General features: G+C 53.9%; 1 protein-coding gene across 7 annotated transcripts in view; it reads left to right on the plus strand.

Annotated features, from left to right (window-relative positions):
- Nucleotides 1-14,987, plus strand: part of LOC140729370 (disks large homolog 4) — a 731,896-nt gene that overhangs the window by 398,110 nt on the left and 318,799 nt on the right. The window lies entirely within an intron of this gene.

The raw sequence follows: 14,987 nt of genomic DNA on the forward strand, positions 1-14,987 counted from the left end.
AGGGAGATTCACACTGTGTCTGACCCCGGGAGTGTGTGATGGGACAGTGTGGAGGGAGTTTCACTCTATGTCTGACCCCAGGAGTGTGTGATGGGACGATCTGCATGGAGATTCACTTTGTGTCTGACCCAGGGAGTGTGTGATGGGACAGTTCGGAGGGAGTTTCACTCTGTGTCTGACCCTGGGTTTGTATGATGGGACAGTGTGGAGGGAGCTTCACTCTGTGTCTCACCCCAGGAGTGTGTGATGGGACTGTGTGGAGGGAGATTCACTCTGTGTCTGACCCTTGGTTTGTATGATGGGACAGTGTGAAGGGAGCTTCCTTCTGTATCTGACTCTGGGATGTGTGATGGGACAGTGTGGAGGGAGCTTCACTCTGTGTCTGACCCCGGGAGTGTGTGATGGGACTGTGTGGAGGGAGATTCACTCTGTGTCTGACCCTGGGAATTTGTGATGGGACAGTGTGCAGTGAGTTTCACTCTGTGTCTGACCCTGGGTTTGTATGATGGGACAGTGTGGTGGGAGCTTCACTCTATGTCTTACCCCGGGAGTGTGTGATGGAATGGTGCGGAGGGAGATTCACTCTGTATCTGACCCTGGGTTTGTATGATGGGACGGTGTGGAGGGAGCTTCACTCTGTGTCTGACCCTGGGTTTGTATGATGGGACAGTGTTGATGATGCTTCACTCTGTCTAACACCAGGAGTGTGTGATCGGACGGTGTGCAGGGAGTTTCACTCTGTGTCTGACCCCGGGAGTGTGTGATGGGACTGTGTGGAGTGAGATTCACTCTGTGTCTGACCCTGGGAGTGTGTGATGGGACAGTGTGGAGGGAGATTCACTCTGTGTCTGAGCCTGGATTTTTATGATGGGACAGTATGGAGGGTTCTTCACTCTGTGTCTGACCCCGGGAGTGTGTGATGGGACTGTGTGTAGGGAGATTCACTCTGTGTCTGACCCTGGGAATGTGTGATGGGACAGTGCGGAGGGAGTTTCACTCTGTGTCTGACCCTGGGTTTGTATGATGGGACAGTGTGGTGGGAGCTTCACTCTATGTCTGACCCCGGGAGTGTGTGATGGGATGGTGCGGCGGGAGTTTCACTCTGTATCTGACCCTGGGTGTGTGTGAAGGGACAGTATGGAGGGAGTTTCACTCTGTGTCTGACCCTGGGTTTGTATGATGGGACAGTGTGGATGATGCTTCACTCTGTCTGACCACGGGAGTGTGTGATGGGACTGTGCGGAGGGAGTTTCACTCTGTTTCTGACCCTGGGTTTCTATGATGGGATAGTGTGGAGGGAGCTTCACTCTGTGTCTGACCCCCAGAGAGTGAGTTGGAATGGTGCGAAGGGAGATTCACTCTGTGTCTGACCCTGGGTTTGTATGATGGGACGGTGTGGAGGGAGATTCACTCTGTGTCTGATCCCGGGAGTATGTGATGGGACAGTGTGGAGGGAGATACACTCTGTATCTGACCCTGGGTTTGTATGATGGGACAGTGTGGAGGGAGCTTCACTCTGTGTCTCACCCCAGGAGTGTGTGATGGGACTGTGTGGAGGGAGATTCACTCTGTTTCTGACCCTTGGTTTGTATGATGGGACAGTGTGAAGGGAGCTTCCTTCTGTATCTGACTCTGGGATGTGTGATGGGACAGTGTGGAGGGAGCTTCACTCTGTGTCTGACCCCGGTAGTGTGTGATGGGACTGTGTGGAGGGAGATTCACTCTTTCTGACCCCGGGAGTGTGTGATGGGACTGTGCGGAGTGAGTTTCACTCTGTGTCTGACCCCGGGAGTGTGTGATGTGACGGTGTGGAGGGAGATTCACTCTGTGTCTGACCCTGGATTTGTATGATGGGACAGTGTGGATGATGCTTCACTCTTTCTGACCCCGGGAGTGTGTGATGGGACTGTGCGGAGTGAGTTTCACTCTGTGTCTGACCCCGGGAGTGTGTGATGTGACGGTGTGGAGGGAGATTCACTCTTTGTCTGACCCTGGGTTTGTATGATGGGACAGTGTGGAGGGAGCTTCACTCTGTGTCTGACCCTGGATTTGTATGATGGGACAGTGTGGATGATGCTTCACTCTTTCTGACCCCGGGAGTGTGTGATGGGACTGTGCGGAGTGAGTTTCACTCTGTGTCTGACCCCGGGAGTGTGTGATGTGACGGTGTGGAGGGAGATTCACTCTTTGTCTGACCCTGGGTTTGTATGATGGGACAGTTTGGAGGGAGCTTCACTCTGTGTCTGACCCAGGGAGTGTGTGATGTGACAGTGTGGAGGGAGATTCACACTGTGTCTGACCCCGGGAGTGTGTGATGGGACAGTGTGGAGGGAGTTTCACTCTATGTCTGACCCCAGGAGTGTGTGATGGGACGATCTGCATGGAGATTCACTTTGTGTCTGACCCAGGGAGTGTGTGATGGGACAGTTCGGAGGGAGTTTCACTCTGTGTCTGACCCTGGGTTTGTATGATGGGACAGTGTGGAGGGAGCTTCACTCTGTGTCTCACCCCAGGAGTGTGTGATGGGACTGTGTGGAGGGAGATTCACTCTGTGTCTGACCCTTGGTTTGTATGATGGGACAGTGTGAAGGGAGCTTCCTTCTGTATCTGACTCTGGGATGTGTGATGGGACAGTGTGGAGGGAGCTTCACTCTGTGTCTGACCCCGGGAGTGTGTGATGGGACTGTGTGGAGGGAGATTCACTCTGTGTCTGACCCTGGGAATTTGTGATGGGACAGTGTGCAGTGAGTTTCACTCTGTGTCTGACCCTGGGTTTGTATGATGGGACAGTGCGGAGGGAGTTTCACTCTGTGTCTGACCCTGGGTTTGTATGATGGGACAGTGTGGTGGGAGCTTCACTCTATGTCTGACCCCGGGAGTGTGTGATGGGATGGTGCGGCGGGAGTTTCACTCTGTATCTGACCCTGGGTGTGTGTGAAGGGACAGTATGGAGGGAGTTTCACTCTGTGTCTGACCCTGGGTTTGTATGATGGGACAGTGTGGATGATGCTTCACTCTGTCTGACCACGGGAGTGTGTGATGGGACTGTGCGGAGGGAGTTTCACTCTGTTTCTGACCCTGGGTTTGTATGATGGGATAGTGTGGAGGGAGCTTCACTCTGTGTCTGACCCCCAGAGAGTGAGATGGAATGGTGCGGAGGGAGATTCACTCTGTGTCTGACCCTGGGTTTGTATGATGGGACGGTGTGGAGGGAGATTCACTCTGTGTCTGACCCCGGGAGTGTGTGATGTGACGGTCAGGAGGGAGATTCACTCTTTGTCTGACCCTGGGTTTGTATGATGGGACAGTGTGGAGGGAGATTCACTCTGTGTCTGACCCTGGGAGTGTGTGATGGGACTGTGCGGAGGGAGTTTCACTCTGTGTCTGACCCTGGGTTTGTATGATGGGATAGTGTGGAGGGAGCTTCACTCTGTGTCTGACCCACAGAGAGTGCGTTGTAAAGGTGCGGAGGGAGATTCACTCTGTTTCTGACCCTGGGTTTGTATGATGGGACGGTGTGGAGGGAGATTCACTCTGTGTCTGACCCCGGGAGTGTGTGATGGGACGGTGTGGAGGGAGATTCACTCTGTGTCTGACCCTGGGTTTGTATGATGGGACAGTATGGAGGGAGCTTCACTCTGTGTCTGAACCCGGGAGTGTGTGATGGGACAGTGTGGAGGGAGATTCACTCTGTATCTGACCCCGGGAGTGTGTGATGGGACGATGTGGAGGGAGATTCAATCTGTGTCTGACCCTGGGTTTGTATGATGGGACAGTGTGGATGATGCTTCACTCTGTCTGACGCCGGGAGAGTTTGATGGGACTGTGCGGAGGGAGTTTCACTCTGTGTCTGACCCCGGGAGTGTGTGATGTGACGGTGAGGAGGGAGATTCACTCTTTGTCTGACCCTGGGTTTGTATGATGGGACAGTGTGGAGGGAGCTTCACTCTGTGTCTGACCCCGGGAGTGTGTGATGGGACAGTGTGGAGGGAGATTCACACTGTGTCTGACCCCGGGAGTGTGTGATGGGATGGTGCGGAGTGAGTTTCACTCTGTGTCTGACCCCGGAAGTGTTTGATGGGACGATGTGCAGGGAGATTCACTTTGTGTCTGACCCAGGGAGTGTGTGATGGGACAGTGCGGAGGGAGTTTCACTCTGTGTATGACCCTGGGAGTGTGTAATGGGACGGTGTGGAGGGAGCTTCACTCTGTGTCTGACCCTGGGAGTGTGTGATGGGACAGTGGGGAGAGAGATTCACTCTGTGTCTGACCCCGGGAGTGTGTAATGGGACGGTGTGGAGGGAGATTCAGTCTGTGAATGACCCTGGGTTTGTATGATGGGACAGTGTGGAGGGAGTTTCACTCTGTGTCTGATCCCGGGAGTGTGTGATGGGACGGTGTGGAGGGAGCTTCACTCTGTGTCTGACCCCGGGAGTGTGTGATGGGACGGTGTGGAGGGAGCTTCACTCTGTGTCTGACCCTGGGAGTGTGTGATGGGACAGTGGGAAGGGAGTTTCACTCTGTGTCTGATACTGGCTTTGTATGATGGGACAGTGTGGATGATGCTTCACTCTGTCTGACACCAGGAGCGTGTGATGGGACAGTGTGGAGGGAGATTCACTCTGTATCTGACCCCGGGAGTGTTTGATGGGACGGTGTGGAGGGAGATTCAATCTGTGTCTGACCGAGGGAGTGTGTGATGGAATGGTGCGGAGGGAGATTCACTCTGTATCTGACCCTGGGTTTGTATGATGGGACGGTGTGGAGGGAGCTTCACTCTGTGTCTGACCCTGGGTTTGTATGATGGGACAGTGTTGATGATGCTTCACTCTGTCTAACACCAGGAGTGTGTGATCGGACGGTGTGCAGGGAGTTTCACTCTGTGTCTGACCCCGGGAGTGTGTGATGGGACTGTGTGGAGTGAGATTCACTCTGTGTCTGACCCTGGGAGTGTGTGATGGGACAGTGTGGAGGGAGATTCACTCTGTGTCTGAGCCTGGATTTTTATGATGGGACAGTATGGAGGGTTCTTCACTCTGTGTCTGACCCCGGGAGTGTGTGATGGGACTGTGTGTAGGGAGATTCACTCTGTGTCTGACCCTGGGAATGTGTGATGGGACAGTGCGGAGGGAGTTTCACTCTGTGTCTGACCCTGGGTTTGTATGATGGGACAGTGTGGTGGGAGCTTCACTCTATGTCTGACCCCGGGAGTGTGTGATGGGATGGTGCGGCGGGAGTTTCACTCTGTATCTGACCCTGGGTGTGTGTGAAGGGACAGTATGGAGGGAGTTTCACTCTGTGTCTGACCCTGGGTTTGTATGATGGGACAGTGTGGATGATGCTTCACTCTGTCTGACCACGGGAGTGTGTGATGGGACTGTGCGGAGGGAGTTTCACTCTGTTTCTGACCCTGGGTTTCTATGATGGGATAGTGTGGAGGGAGCTTCACTCTGTGTCTGACCCCCAGAGAGTGAGTTGGAATGGTGCGAAGGGAGATTCACTCTGTGTCTGACCCTGGGTTTGTATGATGGGACGGTGTGGAGGGAGATTCACTCTGTGTCTGATCCCGGGAGTATGTGATGGGACAGTGTGGAGGGAGATACACTCTGTATCTGACCCTGGGTTTGTATGATGGGACAGTGTGGAGGGAGCTTCACTCTGTGTCTCACCCCAGGAGTGTGTGATGGGACTGTGTGGAGGGAGATTCACTCTGTTTCTGACCCTTGGTTTGTATGATGGGACAGTGTGAAGGGAGCTTCCTTCTGTATCTGACTCTGGGATGTGTGATGGGACAGTGTGGAGGGAGCTTCACTCTGTGTCTGACCCCGGGAGTGTGTGATGGGACTGTGTGGAGGGAGATTCACTCTGTGTCTGACCCTGGGAATGTGTGATGGGACAGTGTGCAGTGAGTTTCACTCTGTGTCTGACCCTGGGTTTGTATGATGGGACAGTGTGGTGGGAGTTCACTCTATGTCTTACCCCGGGAGTGTGTGATGGGATTGTGCGGCGGGAGTTTCACTCTGTATCTGACCCTGGGAGTGTGTGATGGGACAGTGTGGAGGGAGTTTCACTCTGTGTCTGACCCTGGATTTGTATGATGGGACAGTGTGGATGATGCTTCACTCTTTCTGACCCCGGGAGTGTGTGATGGGACTGTGCGGAGTGAGTTTCACTCTGTTTCTGACCCCGGGAGTGTGTGATGTGACGGTGTGGAGGGAGATTCACTCTTTGTCTGACCCTGGGTTTGTATGATGGGACAGTGTGGAGGGAGCTTCACTCTGTGTCTGACCCAGGGAGTGTGTGATGTGACAGTGTGGAGGGAGATTCACACTGTGTCTGACCCCGGGAGTGTGTGATGGGACAGTGTGGAGGGAGTTTCACTCTATGTCTGACCCCAGGAGTGTGTGATGGGACGATCTGCATGGAGATTCACTTTGTGTCTGACCCAGGGAGTGTGTGATGGGACAGTTCGGAGGGAGTTTCACTCTGTGTCTGACCCTGGGTTTGTATGATGGGACAGTGTGGAGGGAGCTTCACTCTGTGTCTCACCCCAGGAGTGTGTGATGGGACTGTGTGGAGGGAGATTCACTCTGTGTCTGACCCTTGGTTTGTATGATGGGACAGTGTGAAGGGAGCTTCCTTCTGTATCTGACTCTGGGATGTGTGATGGGACAGTGTGGAGGGAGCTTCACTCTGTGTCTGACCCCGGGAGTGTGTGATGGGACTGTGTGGAGGGAGATTCACTCTGTGTCTGACCCTGGGAATTTGTGATGGGACAGTGTGCAGTGAGTTTCACTCTGTGTCTGACCCTGGGTTTGTATGATGGGACAGTGTGGTGGGAGCTTCACTCTATGTCTTACCCCGGGAGTGTGTGATGGAATGGTGCGGAGGGAGATTCACTCTGTATCTGACCCTGGGTTTGTATGATGGGACGGTGTGGAGGGAGCTTCACTCTGTGTCTGACCCTGGGTTTGTATGATGGGACAGTGTTGATGATGCTTCACTCTGTCTAACACCAGGAGTGTGTGATCGGACGGTGTGCAGGGAGTTTCACTCTGTGTCTGACCCCGGGAGTGTGTGATGGGACTGTGTGGAGTGAGATTCACTCTGTGTCTGACCCTGGGAGTGTGTGATGGGACAGTGTGGAGGGAGATTCACTCTGTGTCTGAGCCTGGATTTTTATGATGGGACAGTATGGAGGGTTCTTCACTCTGTGTCTGACCCCGGGAGTGTGTGATGGGACTGTGTGTAGGGAGATTCACTCTGTGTCTGACCCTGGGAATGTGTGATGGGACAGTGCGGAGGGAGTTTCACTCTGTGTCTGACCCTGGGTTTGTATGATGGGACAGTGTGGTGGGAGCTTCACTCTATGTCTGACCCCGGGAGTGTGTGATGGGATGGTGCGGCGGGAGTTTCACTCTGTATCTGACCCTGGGTGTGTGTGAAGGGACAGTATGGAGGGAGTTTCACTCTGTGTCTGACCCTGGGTTTGTATGATGGGACAGTGTGGATGATGCTTCACTCTGTCTGACCACGGGAGTGTGTGATGGGACTGTGCGGAGGGAGTTTCACTCTGTTTCTGACCCTGGGTTTCTATGATGGGATAGTGTGGAGGGAGCTTCACTCTGTGTCTGACCCCCAGAGAGTGAGTTGGAATGGTGCGAAGGGAGATTCACTCTGTGTCTGACCCTGGGTTTGTATGATGGGACGGTGTGGAGGGAGATTCACTCTGTGTCTGATCCCGGGAGTATGTGATGGGACAGTGTGGAGGGAGATACACTCTGTATCTGACCCTGGGTTTGTATGATGGGACAGTGTGGAGGGAGCTTCACTCTGTGTCTCACCCCAGGAGTGTGTGATGGGACTGTGTGGAGGGAGATTCACTCTGTTTCTGACCCTTGGTTTGTATGATGGGACAGTGTGAAGGGAGCTTCCTTCTGTATCTGACTCTGGGATGTGTGATGGGACAGTGTGGAGGGAGCTTCACTCTGTGTCTGACCCCGGTAGTGTGTGATGGGACTGTGTGGAGGGAGATTCACTCTTTCTGACCCCGGGAGTGTGTGATGGGACTGTGCGGAGTGAGTTTCACTCTGTGTCTGACCCCGGGAGTGTGTGATGTGACGGTGTGGAGGGAGATTCAGTCTGTGTCTGACCCTGGATTTGTATGATGGGACAGTGTGGATGATGCTTCACTCTTTCTGACCCCGGGAGTGTGTGATGGGACTGTGCGGAGTGAGTTTCACTCTGTGTCTGACCCCGGGAGTGTGTGATGTGACGGTGTGGAGGGAGATTCACTCTTTGTCTGACCCTGGGTTTGTATGATGGGACAGTGTGGAGGGAGCTTCACTCTGTGTCTGACCCTGGATTTGTATGATGGGACAGTGTGGATGATGCTTCACTCTTTCTGACCCCGGGAGTGTGTGATGGGACTGTGCGGAGTGAGTTTCACTCTGTGTCTGACCCCGGGAGTGTGTGATGTGACGGTGTGGAGGGAGATTCACTCTTTGTCTGACCCTGGGTTTGTATGATGGGACAGTGTGGAGGGAGCTTCACTCTGTGTCTGACCCAGGGAGTGTGTGATGTGACAGTGTGGAGGGAGATTCACACTGTGTCTGACCCCGGGAGTGTGTGATGGGACAGTGTGGAGGGAGTTTCACTCTATGTCTGACCCCAGGAGTGTGTGATGGGACGATCTGCATGGAGATTCACTTTGTGTCTGACCCAGGGAGTGTGTGATGGGACAGTTCGGAGGGAGTTTCACTCTGTGTCTGACCCTGGGTTTGTATGATGGGACAGTGTGGAGGGAGCTTCACTCTGTGTCTCACCCCAGGAGTGTGTGATGGGACTGTGTGGAGGGAGATTCACTCTGTGTCTGACCCTTGGTTTGTATGATGGGACAGTGTGAAGGGAGCTTCCTTCTGTATCTGACTCTGGGATGTGTGATGGGACAGTGTGGAGGGAGCTTCACTCTGTGTCTGACCCCGGGAGTGTGTGATGGGACTGTGTGGAGGGAGATTCACTCTGTGTCTGACCCTGGGAATTTGTGATGGGACAGTGTGCAGTGAGTTTCACTCTGTGTCTGACCCTGGGTTTGTATGATGGGACAGTGCGGAGGGAGTTTCACTCTGTGTCTGACCCTGGGTTTGTATGATGGGACAGTGTGGTGGGAGCTTCACTCTATGTCTGACCCCGGGAGTGTGTGATGGGATGGTGCGGCGGGAGTTTCACTCTGTATCTGACCCTGGGTGTGTGTGAAGGGACAGTATGGAGGGAGTTTCACTCTGTGTCTGACCCTGGGTTTGTATGATGGGACAGTGTGGATGATGCTTCACTCTGTCTGACCACGGGAGTGTGTGATGGGACTGTGCGGAGGGAGTTTCACTCTGTTTCTGACCCTGGGTTTGTATGATGGGATAGTGTGGAGGGAGCTTCACTCTGTGTCTGACCCCCAGAGAGTGAGATGGAATGGTGCGGAGGGAGATTCACTCTGTGTCTGACCCTGGGTTTGTATGATGGGACGGTGTGGAGGGAGATTCACTCTGTGTCTGACCCCGGGAGTGTGTGATGTGACGGTCAGGAGGGAGATTCACTCTTTGTCTGACCCTGGGTTTGTATGATGGGACAGTGTGGAGGGAGATTCACTCTGTGTCTGACCCTGGGAGTGTGTGATGGGACTGTGCGGAGGGAGTTTCACTCTGTGTCTGACCCTGGGTTTGTATGATGGGATAGTGTGGAGGGAGCTTCACTCTGTGTCTGACCCACAGAGAGTGCGTTGTAAAGGTGCGGAGGGAGATTCACTCTGTTTCTGACCCTGGGTTTGTATGATGGGACGGTGTGGAGGGAGATTCACTCTGTGTCTGACCCCGGGAGTGTGAGATGGGACGTTGTCGAGGGAGATTCACTCTGTGTCTGACCCCGGGAGTGTGTGATGGGACGGTGTGGAGGGAGATTCACTCTGTGTCTGACCCTGGGTTTGTATGATGGGACAGTATGGAGGGAGCTTCACTCTGTGTCTGAACCCGGGAGTGTGTGATGGGACAGTGTGGAGGGAGATTCACTCTGTATCTGACCCCGGGAGTGTGTGATGGGACGATGTGGAGGGAGATTCAATCTGTGTCTGACCCTGGGTTTGTATGATGGGACAGTGTGGATGATGCTTCACTCTGTCTGACGCCGGGAGAGTTTGATGGGACTGTGCGGAGGGAGTTTCACTCTGTGTCTGACCCCGGGAGTGTGTGATGTGACGGTGAGGAGGGAGATTCACTCTTTGTCTGACCCTGGGTTTGTATGATGGGACAGTGTGGAGGGAGCTTCACTCTGTGTCTGACCCCGGGAGTGTGTGATGGGACAGTGTGGAGGGAGATTCACACTGTGTCTGACCCCGGGAGTGTGTGATGGGATGGTGCGGAGTGAGTTTCACTCTGTGTCTGACCCCGGAAGTGTTTGATGGGACGATGTGCAGGGAGATTCACTTTGTGTCTGACCCAGGGAGTGTGTGATGGGACAGTGCGGAGGGAGTTTCACTCTGTGTATGACCCTGGGAGTGTGTAATGGGACGGTGTGGAGGGAGCTTCACTCTGTGTCTGACCCTGGGAGTGTGTGATGGGACAGTGGGGAGAGAGATTCACTCTGTGTCTGACCCCGGGAGTGTGTAATGGGACGGTGTGGAGGGAGATTCAGTCTGTGAATGACCCTGGGTTTGTATGATGGGACAGTGTGGAGGGAGTTTCACTCTGTGTCTGATCCCGGGAGTGTGTGATGGGACGGTGTGGAGGGAGCTTCACTCTGTGTCTGACCCCGGGAGTGTGTGATGGGACGGTGTGGAGGGAGCTTCACTCTGTGTCTGACCCTGGGAGTGTGTGATGGGACAGTGGGAAGGGAGTTTCACTCTGTGTCTGATACTGGCTTTGTATGATGGGACAGTGTGGATGATGCTTCACTCTGTCTGACACCAGGAGCGTGTGATGGGACAGTGTGGAGGGAGATTCACTCTGTATCTGACCCCGGGAGTGTTTGATGGGACGGTGTGGAGGGAGATTCAATCTGTGTCTGACCGAGGGAGTGTGTGATGGAATGGTGCGGAGGGAGATTCACTCTGTATCTGACCCTGGGTTTGTATGATGGGACGGTGTGGAGGGAGCTTCACTCTGTGTCTGACCCTGGGTTTGTATGATGGGACAGTGTTGATGATGCTTCACTCTGTCTAACACCAGGAGTGTGTGATCGGACGGTGTGCAGGGAGTTTCACTCTGTGTCTGACCCCGGGAGTGTGTGATGGGACTGTGTGGAGTGAGATTCACTCTGTGTCTGACCCTGGGAGTGTGTGATGGGACAGTGTGGAGGGAGATTCACTCTGTGTCTGAGCCTGGATTTTTATGATGGGACAGTATGGAGGGTTCTTCACTCTGTGTCTGACCCCGGGAGTGTGTGATGGGACTGTGTGTAGGGAGATTCACTCTGTGTCTGACCCTGGGAATGTGTGATGGGACAGTGCGGAGGGAGTTTCACTCTGTGTCTGACCCTGGGTTTGTATGATGGGACAGTGTGGTGGGAGCTTCACTCTATGTCTGACCCCGGGAGTGTGTGATGGGATGGTGCGGCGGGAGTTTCACTCTGTATCTGACCCTGGGTGTGTGTGAAGGGACAGTATGGAGGGAGTTTCACTCTGTGTCTGACCCTGGGTTTGTATGATGGGACAGTGTGGATGATGCTTCACTCTGTCTGACCACGGGAGTGTGTGATGGGACTGTGCGGAGGGAGTTTCACTCTGTTTCTGACCCTGGGTTTCTATGATGGGATAGTGTGGAGGGAGCTTCACTCTGTGTCTGACCCCCAGAGAGTGAGTTGGAATGGTGCGAAGGGAGATTCACTCTGTGTCTGACCCTGGGTTTGTATGATGGGACGGTGTGGAGGGAGATTCACTCTGTGTCTGATCCCGGGAGTATGTGATGGGACAGTGTGGAGGGAGATACACTCTGTATCTGACCCTGGGTTTGTATGATGGGACAGTGTGGAGGGAGCTTCACTCTGTGTCTCACCCCAGGAGTGTGTGATGGGACTGTGTGGAGGGAGATTCACTCTGTTTCTGACCCTTGGTTTGTATGATGGGACAGTGTGAAGGGAGCTTCCTTCTGTATCTGACTCTGGGATGTGTGATGGGACAGTGTGGAGGGAGCTTCACTCTGTGTCTGACCCCGGGAGTGTGTGATGGGACTGTGTGGAGGGAGATTCACTCTGTGTCTGACCCTGGGAATGTGTGATGGGACAGTGTGCAGTGAGTTTCACTCTGTGTCTGACCCTGGGTTTGTATGATGGGACAGTGTGGTGGGAGTTCACTCTATGTCTTACCCCGGGAGTGTGTGATGGGATTGTGCGGCGGGAGTTTCACTCTGTATCTGACCCTGGGAGTGTGTGATGGGACAGTGTGGAGGGAGTTTCACTCTGTGTCTGACCCTGGATTTGTATGATGGGACAGTGTGGATGATGCTTCACTCTTTCTGACCCCGGGAGTGTGTGATGGGACTGTGCGGAGTGAGTTTCACTCTGTGTCTGACCCCGGGAGTGTGTGATGTGACGGTGTGGAGGGAGATTCACTCTTTGTCTGACCCTGGGTTTGTATGATGGGACAGTGTGGAGGGAGCTTCACTCTGTGTCTGACCCAGGGAGTGTGTGATGTGACAGTGTGGAGGGAGATTCACACTGTGTCTGACCCCGGGAGTGTGTGATGGGACAGTGTGGAGGGAGTTTCACTCTATGTCTGACCCCAGGAGTGTGTGATGGGACGATCTGCATGGAGATTCACTTTGTGTCTGACCCAGGGAGTGTGTGATGGGACAGTTCGGAGGGAGTTTCACTCTGTGTCTGACCCTGGGTTTGTATGATGGGACAGTGTGGAGGGAGCTTCACTCTGTGTCTCACCCCAGGAGTGTGTGATGGGACTGTGTGGAGGGAGATTCACTCTGTGTCTGACCCTTGGTTTGTATGATGGGACAGTGTGAAGGGAGCTTCCTTCTGTATCTGACTCTGGGATGTGTGATGGGACAGTGTGGAGGGAGCTTCACTCTGTGTCTGACCCCGGGAGTGTGTGATGGGACTGTGTGGAGGGAGATTCACTCTGTGTCTGACCCTGGGAATTTGTGATGGGACAGTGTGCAGTGAGTTTCACTCTGTGTCTGACCCTGGGTTTGTATGATGGGACAGTGTGGTGGGAGCTTCACTCTATGTCTTACCCCGGGAGTGTGTGATGGAATGGTGCGGAGGGAGATTCACTCTGTATCTGACCCTGGGTTTGTATGATGGGACGGTGTGGAGGGAGCTTCACTCTGTGTCTGACCCTGGGTTTGTATGATGGGACAGTGTTGATGATGCTTCACTCTGTCTAACACCAGGAGTGTGTGATCGGACGGTGTGCAGGGAGTTTCACTCTGTGTCTGACCCCGGGAGTGTGTGATGGGACTGTGTGGAGTGAGATTCACTCTGTGTCTGACCCTGGGAGTGTGTGATGGGACAGTGTGGAGGGAGATTCACTCTGTGTCTGAGCCTGGATTTTTATGATGGGACAGTATGGAGGGTTCTTCACTCTGTGTCTGACCCCGGGAGTGTGTGATGGGACTGTGTGTAGGGAGATTCACTCTGTGTCTGACCCTGGGAATGTGTGATGGGACAGTGCGGAGGGAGTTTCACTCTGTGTCTGACCCTGGGTTTGTATGATGGGACAGTGTGGTGGGAGCTTCACTCTATGTCTGACCCCGGGAGTGTGTGATGGGATGGTGCGGCGGGAGTTTCACTCTGTATCTGACCCTGGGTGTGTGTGAAGGGACAGTATGGAGGGAGTTTCACTCTGTGTCTGACCCTGGGTTTGTATGATGGGACAGTGTGGATGATGCTTCACTCTGTCTGACCACGGGAGTGTGTGATGGGACTGTGCGGAGGGAGTTTCACTCTGTTTCTGACCCTGGGTTTCTATGATGGGATAGTGTGGAGGGAGCTTCACTCTGTGTCTGACCCCCAGAGAGTGAGTTGGAATGGTGCGAAGGGAGATTCACTCTGTGTCTGACCCTGGGTTTGTATGATGGGACGGTGTGGAGGGAGATTCACTCTGTGTCTGATCCCGGGAGTATGTGATGGGACAGTGTGGAGGGAGATACACTCTGTATCTGACCCTGGGTTTGTATGATGGGACAGTGTGGAGGGAGCTTCACTCTGTGTCTCACCCCAGGAGTGTGTGATGGGACTGTGTGGAGGGAGATTCACTCTGTTTCTGACCCTTGGTTTGTATGATGGGACAGTGTGAAGGGAGCTTCCTTCTGTATCTGACTCTGGGATGTGTGATGGGACAGTGTGGAGGGAGCTTCACTCTGTGTCTGACCCCGGGAGTGTGTGATGGGACTGTGTGGAGGGAGATTCACTCTGTGTCTGACCCTGGGAATGTGTGATGGGACAGTGTGCAGTGAGTTTCACTCTGTGTCTGACCCTGGGTTTGTATGATGGGACAGTGTGGTGGGAGTTCACTCTATGTCTTACCCCGGGAGTGTGTGATGGGATTGTGCGGCGGGAGTTTCACTCTGTATCTGACCCTGGGAGTGTGTGATGGGACAGTGTGGAGGGAGTTTCACTCTGTGTCTGACCCTGGATTTGTATGATGGGACAGTGTGGATGATGCTTCACTCTTTCTGACCCCGGGCGTGTGTGATGGGACTGTGCGGAGTGAGTTTCACTCTGTGTCTGACCCCGGGAGTGTGTGATGTGACGGTGTGGAGGGAGATTCACTCTTTGTCTGACCCTGGGTTTGTATGATGGGACAGTGTGGAGGGAGCTTCACTCTGTGTCTGACCCAGGGAGTGTGTGATGTGACAGTGTGGAGGGAGATTCACACTGTGTCTGACCCCGGGAGTGTGTGATGGGACAGTGTGGAGGGAGTTTCACTCTATGTCTGACCCCAGGAGTGTGTGATGGGACGATCTGCATGGAGATTCACTTTGTGTCTG

Source organism: Hemitrygon akajei, chromosome 6 (assembly GCF_048418815.1).
Source record: "Hemitrygon akajei chromosome 6, sHemAka1.3, whole genome shotgun sequence".
Classification (NCBI taxonomy): domain Eukaryota; kingdom Metazoa; phylum Chordata; class Chondrichthyes; order Myliobatiformes; family Dasyatidae; genus Hemitrygon; species Hemitrygon akajei.